Here is a 7,994-nt window from a genome sequence, read left to right on the forward strand (position 1 = left end):
GAACTGGACCTTGCCGGTGCCTAGGGGCTGTCCATCCAGTGCCGTGACATCCATTGCCTCCTCCAACTGGTGAGAGGGGACCAAGCTTGAGCCAATGAAGAGTCCAACAGGTTCCCTGGAGCCCCGGAATCGACGAATGCTGAGAGAACATGTGACTGTGAACCCCAAGACAAGACAGCTAACAACATCACTCTAGCGGGGGAAGTTGCTGGAAATGACCCGTCAAAAGTTCCCCCTCTACTGGCGGGTCTCCTCTTTTATTGGGCGCTTGGGACAGGAGGCTTGGAAGCAGGGGTTAAAGTGGGCCGGAACGATCCGGAACAAAGTAAGTAAAATAAATCTTATTGGCAGTTTCATACATAATAATGTGTGTGAGTGTGTAATGAGTTCACAGGGCTGCCAACTCTCACGCATTGACCGTGAGACTCACGCAATTGACATTTTTCACACGCTCTCATGCCACAAGTCCATTTTCTCACGCAGTGAAAAACAAATTCATAACTCATAACATCGCGGCGCGAAAAGAGACACTGACAGTGCACGGACAGACAAGACAGAGCAGCACTGTGCAGCAGTGAGTTATTCAGACCATCTGAATAGCGAGAAATATACACAAATCTATTATATTGTAATTTATTCCCATGCATGGTGCTCAGAGTAATCTCAGTCAGCGGCTCTTCTGCGTCTCTCCCTCTCCTCTCGCGCTGTGCGCACGCAGGCAGGAGTGAGAGTGAGTTACTATAGAGAGCCTAGGTCCCTCCCCTTCCGCTGTCCCCATGGGGGACAGCGGAAGGGGTGATGTTTTGTCAATTTAAAAGATAATTTTGCAAGTCAAGAAAGTCGCAGTTTGTCGTAAAACAGTAAAGTAACGTTTAGTTTTGTGTGAAACCGCTCAGTGAACTACATCTCTCGTCTCGCACAATATACGTCACCAACACTAACATGGAACGAAACATACGAAACACACAGGCATCGCGTTAACGTTAGCCCCCACTGTACTGAAACGATCCTAAACCAGTTTAAATCCATTCTTACTGTCTACCTTCCAGGTTGTGTATAATACTCCTGCTATCTGAGAGGGACTTAGCTTCAGCGGCTCTAGGTAGCTTGTGGAGAGAGAAAGTTATGAAGTCACTTACGCGACTTTTGGGTGTGTAGTCTTTCTAATTACGTATTTTCACAGTCTATAACTTCAACAGTTTTACGACAAACTGCGACTTTCTTGACTTGCAAAATTATCTTTTAAATTGACAAAACATCATATGTATAATTCATGGCACAATTCAAACGGGATCAAACAATTATTTGTCTCTCGCCGTTGACTACCGTACATTTTTTTTCCGAAATAAAGTCCCATGGTGGTCCACCGGAAGGGGAGGGACTTAGGCTCTCTATGGTTACGGGGACGCTCTGTGTCTCTGTCGCCCCCCCGGAAATCTGCCAAATCTCACTTTAACCCCTGCTCGGAAGTGCTCAGGAGACCCGCAGTACAAGCAACAGCCATTTCTCCTTTGTCGGTCGCGTTCCTCCTGGGAGAGACGCATTCCTCCAATCTGCATGGGCTCCTCATCAGAGGCAGCATGAGAGGTGGCATGAATGGGGACACTAACAGGAGGCAGTCGGTGACTGCTAGGTGGACCCACCGGGCGCGAAGACTTCTTCCTCCATCACTCCCGCAGACGCTTGTCGATCCGGTTGGCGAGGACCATGAGTGCATCCAGATCCTCTTGCTCCTCCCTTGCTGCCAGCTCATCTTTGATCTCCTCTGCGAGCCCTTGTTGATAAGCAGTGAGGAGGGATGCCTGGTTCCAACCGCTTCCTGCAGCCAAAGTGTGGAACTGGATGTTGTATTCAGCCCCGGACTGGATGGTCGAACACTCCCTGAAACTCAGCAGCGAAGGCAGTATAGGAGTGGGAGTCAAGAGGAAAGGAATCCAGATAAGCCCCTGCCCAGGCCAGGGGCTGGCCAAGTCTTGCTGACAGGCTTTTCAGTATTGGACCCAAGTGCAGAGAACAGACAAGAGGCAGTGGAAAGGTTCAACAGGTTTATTTTGAACCACAGGAAATACTGGAACAGGCAGGGAGTAGAATACCTACCTATACTATAATATATATATATAACAAAAACTAATCTAAGAAAATAAAATTTAAAAAACCTGTAAACTTACCTATCTCTAACTGCCGTATATGAGACCAAGACTCGGCAGACAGGGGAGAGAGGGGATTATAAAGGAGAACAGGAAAGCAGCAATAGGATGACACAGGCTACATTCTTCCCGTGAGTAATAGAAAAGAGCAGAATACTTCACGTGGATAATTGTCTCCTCCTGCCTCGTCTGCCCGGACGCGCCGTGCCAAGATGCACTGCTTCAGGACGTGCTGTGCCAAGACGCGATGTGCCAGGACGCGCCCCTTCAGGACCGCGGACAGCGGCGGTCGTAACAAGGTGTGGCTCTGTGTGAGATCCAATATGGCATTATCAGTGTGTGGGACTGAATGTTGCATTTAGCCCATAGGTGAGAGGCCATCTCTTAGTCAAAGACGCCCTCTAGAGGCTATCTCACGAAGCGACATCTCACTAAGCGTTATCTGACTGACTGACTGACGGACTGACTGACTGACTGAATGCATGACCTGAATTTGCCTCGTGATGCCCTCGGCTGCACCGTGGGAAAAACCAAAAACCAACGCTGTTTTTGACTTCATGGGTTCAAATGACGCTCACAACCTCTGCCATCCCTTCACTCTCTTCATCTTCTCAGTCCTCCTCCTTTGTACACTATCAGAAACACAATGAAATGATTGAAATTATTATTTTAAACACAGATTAAAATAAAAAAAATTTTACATTGCAAAAATAACCCAAGCTTGTATAACTGAACCAAACCCCTTAATTTTATCCCTGAAATGTCCTTAATTTCTCCATTACATAAACATTAATTATCTATTAAACATAATATAGCTTTTAAAAAGTAAGGTTAGTATCATGGGTTTATAAGGGATTTATTCATAGGTTGATTCATAGAAACATTAGTCATTAAGGGATTTTTCATGCCTTTTGTGCAGGTTTACAGGGTTATTAATGAGTTATTAATGGAAAGTTCCTGTCTCCCTGAATTTTACATTAAATTAGAAAATAAGCAGTCAAACATTAAGGGGTGCTTAAGGTGGTTTTGATGGGGTGTCTACCATTAATAACTCCTTAACTCATTTTAAGGGGATTTTGCATGAATTAAGGGGTGAACTCATGTAAATGTAAGGTTATTTTAAGGGATTACTGGTTCGTAGAGACTAGCGACTGTACCATACAGTGTCACCCTGCTGTACTGTGTGCTGTGCTTTCAACTGAGCTGCACTTCTCATATTCCAGCTCTAAGAATAGGAGTCAGTTCTACCTCAACAGGAGCATTTGCCATCTCAGCTAAAATCCATAAATCCTCATTCCGCTCACAGACGCTACGTAAACCAATCAATATATTAATCAAACAATCAATCAATGTTATTATAGATGCACTAGTCAGCAGTAGTGGCTGTGAGGAGGGACAGATTTTTTCTCAGGACAGCTTGGACCACAGACCACCTGAAATATTGTCTGTTACAACTTTTTTTCTCTTGTTTAGTCTCCATTGCTGTTTCACTTGCTAATCTACAGTGCAACAGAAAAACATTTTCTCCATGTAAGCTGTGTACTAGTTTTAGTTAGGGATACTGTGTTTTTGAAAAGCTCCACTTAAAGTGATGTTGAACTTTGGTAGTACCTTGGAGAATTGTGTTTTTTTTCTCTCTCCATTCACTGCCAGTGTATGGAGGAACAGTCTGAAAATCACACTTCTAGCACATAAATGAACGCCAACAAAGCAGATTCTGACAATATAGAAAAAAACTAGTCCTGTCACTGAATTGTGGTTAAGTGAATCTCTTTCTTTATGTTTGTTAAACCTTTCAGTTTGAACTGTAACACCAGAATCCGGTCAGAAGAAACTTATGCCGATGCAGCGAAGAAAATAGTAGGTTTACCAATAAATGTAAATAGGCGGGGAAAAAAGTGTGTTTTTTATATATTGTCAGAATCTGCGTTGTCAAAGTCCTGTCTCCCACTTTTTTTTCGCCTATAATTCATCAATAATTCTCCAAACTGTTCAGAAACCTAGATGTCCATCGCCAAGACTAATTCCTGCACATGTATTTTATCTAGCAAATAAATTTATTTTAATTATTCTGCAGTTTTAGAGATTTTTTCACTTATTCCAGCTAAAGTTTTCCTCTCTGTGTGCAGAGGAATTTCTTCATGGGAGGTGACAGGGAGAGGTAAGCTGGGGCGAAATGGAGACAAATTGCTTCACTTAGAATTGAAAAGATGAATTTGTGGCTGTTGACAGAGGCTGTGGCACGTTCCTGTCTTCAGAGGCTGAGTCAATGTTGATTTCTTTGCTCCCCAGTCCTTATCCTGTAGACACAAGATCTGAGAGAGACAGAGAGAGAGAGAGAAACTTCATAGGACTCTAACTTGCTTCTGGATGTGTGATATCCTGGCTTGTTTCCCAGAGATCACCTGTCAATCAAACAGTGTGTCCAGTACTGTGACGTCTTGTTCCTTGGATTTTCTGTTGATGCAGTTTGAGTTTCTCTTTTCTTTGTCTGTTCAGTCATGGTGGCTATCACTGCTCATGCTAACTACCCAGTTCTTCTTCTATTTATTCCAAACAGACCGGAAATGTAAAACGCATCACTTCCTGTGCGGCAGATGATTTTTCCCAGGAAAGTGCTACCAGGCACCGAGTGTTTAGAACAGCAAATGTAAAAGCTTTCATGAACTGGATATGGGTTTAGCCACTATTGTGTTATAGCAAGCAGACAGAATAACAAAATGGATATTTATTTATAGGAAAATGTTACTGATTATTACTTTAAATTGGGTTACTTAATTTTCCTTAATCACTTCTATAGCAATGTAGGCCTTTGAAAATGTAAAACTGAAATGATCAGTTATCAGAGATGATAGACCCAATCTATGACAGTCTAGCCTGGAAAGAAAGAGTAGGAGTGTGTCAAAACACTCCAAAAGCAAAAACCTTATTTTAAACACCATCAGAAGAAATTTACAACATTCTAGTTTTTTCTGAAAGCAAAGCAACAAATAAATGAACAAAAAATGTATCTGAAAGAATCAATGTGATCATTACCACAACCTGCACAGTAGTTACTCCTGTCAAAGCCACTGGGAGTTTGTGCAACTGCCAAGTAAGTAGCTGCAGGCTTTTAAATTCAGTTTAACAAAATAATGGATATATTTTAAATCAGTGATTCTCAACCTTTTTCATATCAATGAATCCCTTAATTTAGTCCACATTAGAGCCACAGAACCCCATTTGATGAGTTTTTGCCTCTCAGACCCAAATCTGAGAATATTTTTGTTGTCTAAAAGTGGGAGTATTTGTTGTGTTCTGTTATCTTTTTATTTTACTTGATTTGATTCTTCTTTTAATGCAATGTATTTTGCTTGTTCTTTTATATGAATTTGATCTTTTTATCTGTCTTTTATCTGCCTTCTATTGATGTAAAGCACTTTGAGCTGCATGTTGTGTATGAAAGGTGCAATACAAATAAAGGTTATTATTATTTTGTCCAGAATTCCATGACTATCTGTATTGTAGAGATAACAGAGAAACTATGATCAAAACAGTCATTCTTCTACATTCTCCAATTGTGTTCACTTCTTGTAAATGAAATAATGGTGAAGTTTAACAATTCATCAATTTGCTGGGGACCCCCTGGAACCCCCTCAAGGACCCCTGGTGGTCCCCAGACCCCACGTTGAGAACCACTGTTTTAAATGATCACATTTCATCTCAACCATGACTTCCTTACATTGTTCTTTATGTTTGCATATCCTTTTCATGTTGAATAAACCACCAGCTAGAAGCTTTGCTGCTTATTTGACTGGTTGTGTGGATTGTAGTATCTGCAGCAGGCTGCAGGCTCATTATTGAAATAGTAAAGCTATTTATGTGAAAAATTAACATATGGCTGAGGTGTCCAGCATCTGGAAAACACAGGTATGACAGGCTGAAATTCTGTACTAGCATTGTTGTTAAATGCAAAAAGTGAACTACAGTAAATCCTGCACTTTGATGCATTGATTTGATAATTAGTGTGCTTGCCGTAGGCAGAGCACACTCTTATTATCTCACATACTTATTAGTGTGCTTGCCGTAGGCAGAGCACACGATCGGGAGGAAAGTTAGCACACAGTAGCTGAAGCTAACTGAAGCTAAGGTAGAATCAGATCAGTATGGATGTATTTGGCCTATTATTCTGTATATTAAAAGTCTAGTGTAGAGTTTTTAATGGCTGGCTTGATGCATTTGGGACAGACGGACGGCTCTGCGGAGATCGGGACGTTAGCTGGTTTCTCACACACAGTAGCTGAAGCTAACTGAAGCTAAGGTACACACACAGAGTATGGTGGTTTCTGCGCGTCGGCCGACGCTTAACGGAGCTTCTCACGCGCTCAGTTTTTAAGCTAGAGCGGGAAGTGGGAAGTGGGAGTGGGAAGCGGGCGTAAGATAGCTCCAAAGTCGGTGAGGTTTAGCTCTAGAATTGTGATGCGTTTTAGGTTCTTGGAAAGCTGGGAATCTGTGATTTCGTTCGATACCAAACATGTTGTTGTGGAGTGATGAGAAAAGTATCCCAGTGCCTTTGAACGCAACTGGCTCTGTTTACTGAGTCTAGTCTGTCAAATTCAAAAGGGGCCAGTGTTACAATTACCTAGGTATCTGGTTAGATGAAAAATTGTCTTTTAAACCCATGTCAATGAACTGACTAAGAAAGTAAAATTTAAACTGGGTGTCTTTTTTTTTAGAAATAAGCAATGCCTTACCATGAGTAGTAGGATGCAGATTGTATAAGCAACACTTTTTATCAGTGCTTGATTAGGGTGCTGCTGGGTGATGCATTTTATAGGGATTGCTCTTGTTTTTCTTAGTAGACTTTCTTATTTTGTCTGCATGTGGATGGTCTGGAAATAACTTATTTTGTTTGTTGTTTTGTTTTCTTGTAGTTGTGTACACAGGTCTGTCTTGCAAACAAGATCTCGATCTCAATGGGACTTACCTGTTTAAATAAAGGAAATTAAAAAAATATTTTAGGACATTATTATTTAAACTCTTTGTGATCAGACACAGTTTGGACAAAATACAATTGGTTTACAGATTTACGTAGCAAAATGCTAACAATTGCAATGCTGCACCGCTTAGCAAAAGTAGTGAACGCCAAGTCTAAGGGCAGGGGCATTGCAAGGGCGGCAAGCACACTTTAAATTTTCTTTAGAAAATTTAGCTTTTTCTAGTTATTAGTGTGCTTGCCATAGGCAGAGCACACTCTTATTATCTCACATACTTATTATTAGTGTGCTTGCCGTAGGCAGAGCACACTCTTATTATCTTGCATACTTATTCTTATTAGTGTGCTTGCCGTAGGCAGAGCACACTCTTACTATCTTGCATACTTATTATTATTTTTATTCTTATTCTTCTTCCGGACAAAAGTTTAGCATGCATCTCCTCCTACAGTTTTTACAGTACATAGACATATTAAACATCAAAATGCGCGGCTCATTGAGGAATCGTGCGCTATTACTTTTCTAAGAGATCCATCGTAAGCTCTTTGAGATATTAATGATTCAATGCATTTTAAGACGCAATACACACCCATTGTAAAAGGATGAGAACCTGAGAACCGTGTGGACTCAATCACAGGATCACAGAGCCAGAAATTGAAGTTTGGTTTTGTCCTTATTTCTCCGCGGAGATCGGGAGGCTCCCACTCAGTAGCTGAAGCTAAGGTAGAATCAGATCAGTATGGATGTATTTGGACTTTTATTCTGTATATTAAAAGTCTAGTGCAGAGTTTTGAATGGCTGGCTTGATGCATTTGGGACAGACGGACGGAGATCGGGAGGTACGTCTGGTTTCTCACACACAGTAGCTGAAGCT

This window comes from Centroberyx gerrardi, chromosome 8 (genome assembly GCF_048128805.1).
Source record: "Centroberyx gerrardi isolate f3 chromosome 8, fCenGer3.hap1.cur.20231027, whole genome shotgun sequence".
Taxonomy (NCBI): Eukaryota; Metazoa; Chordata; class Actinopteri; order Beryciformes; family Berycidae; genus Centroberyx; species Centroberyx gerrardi.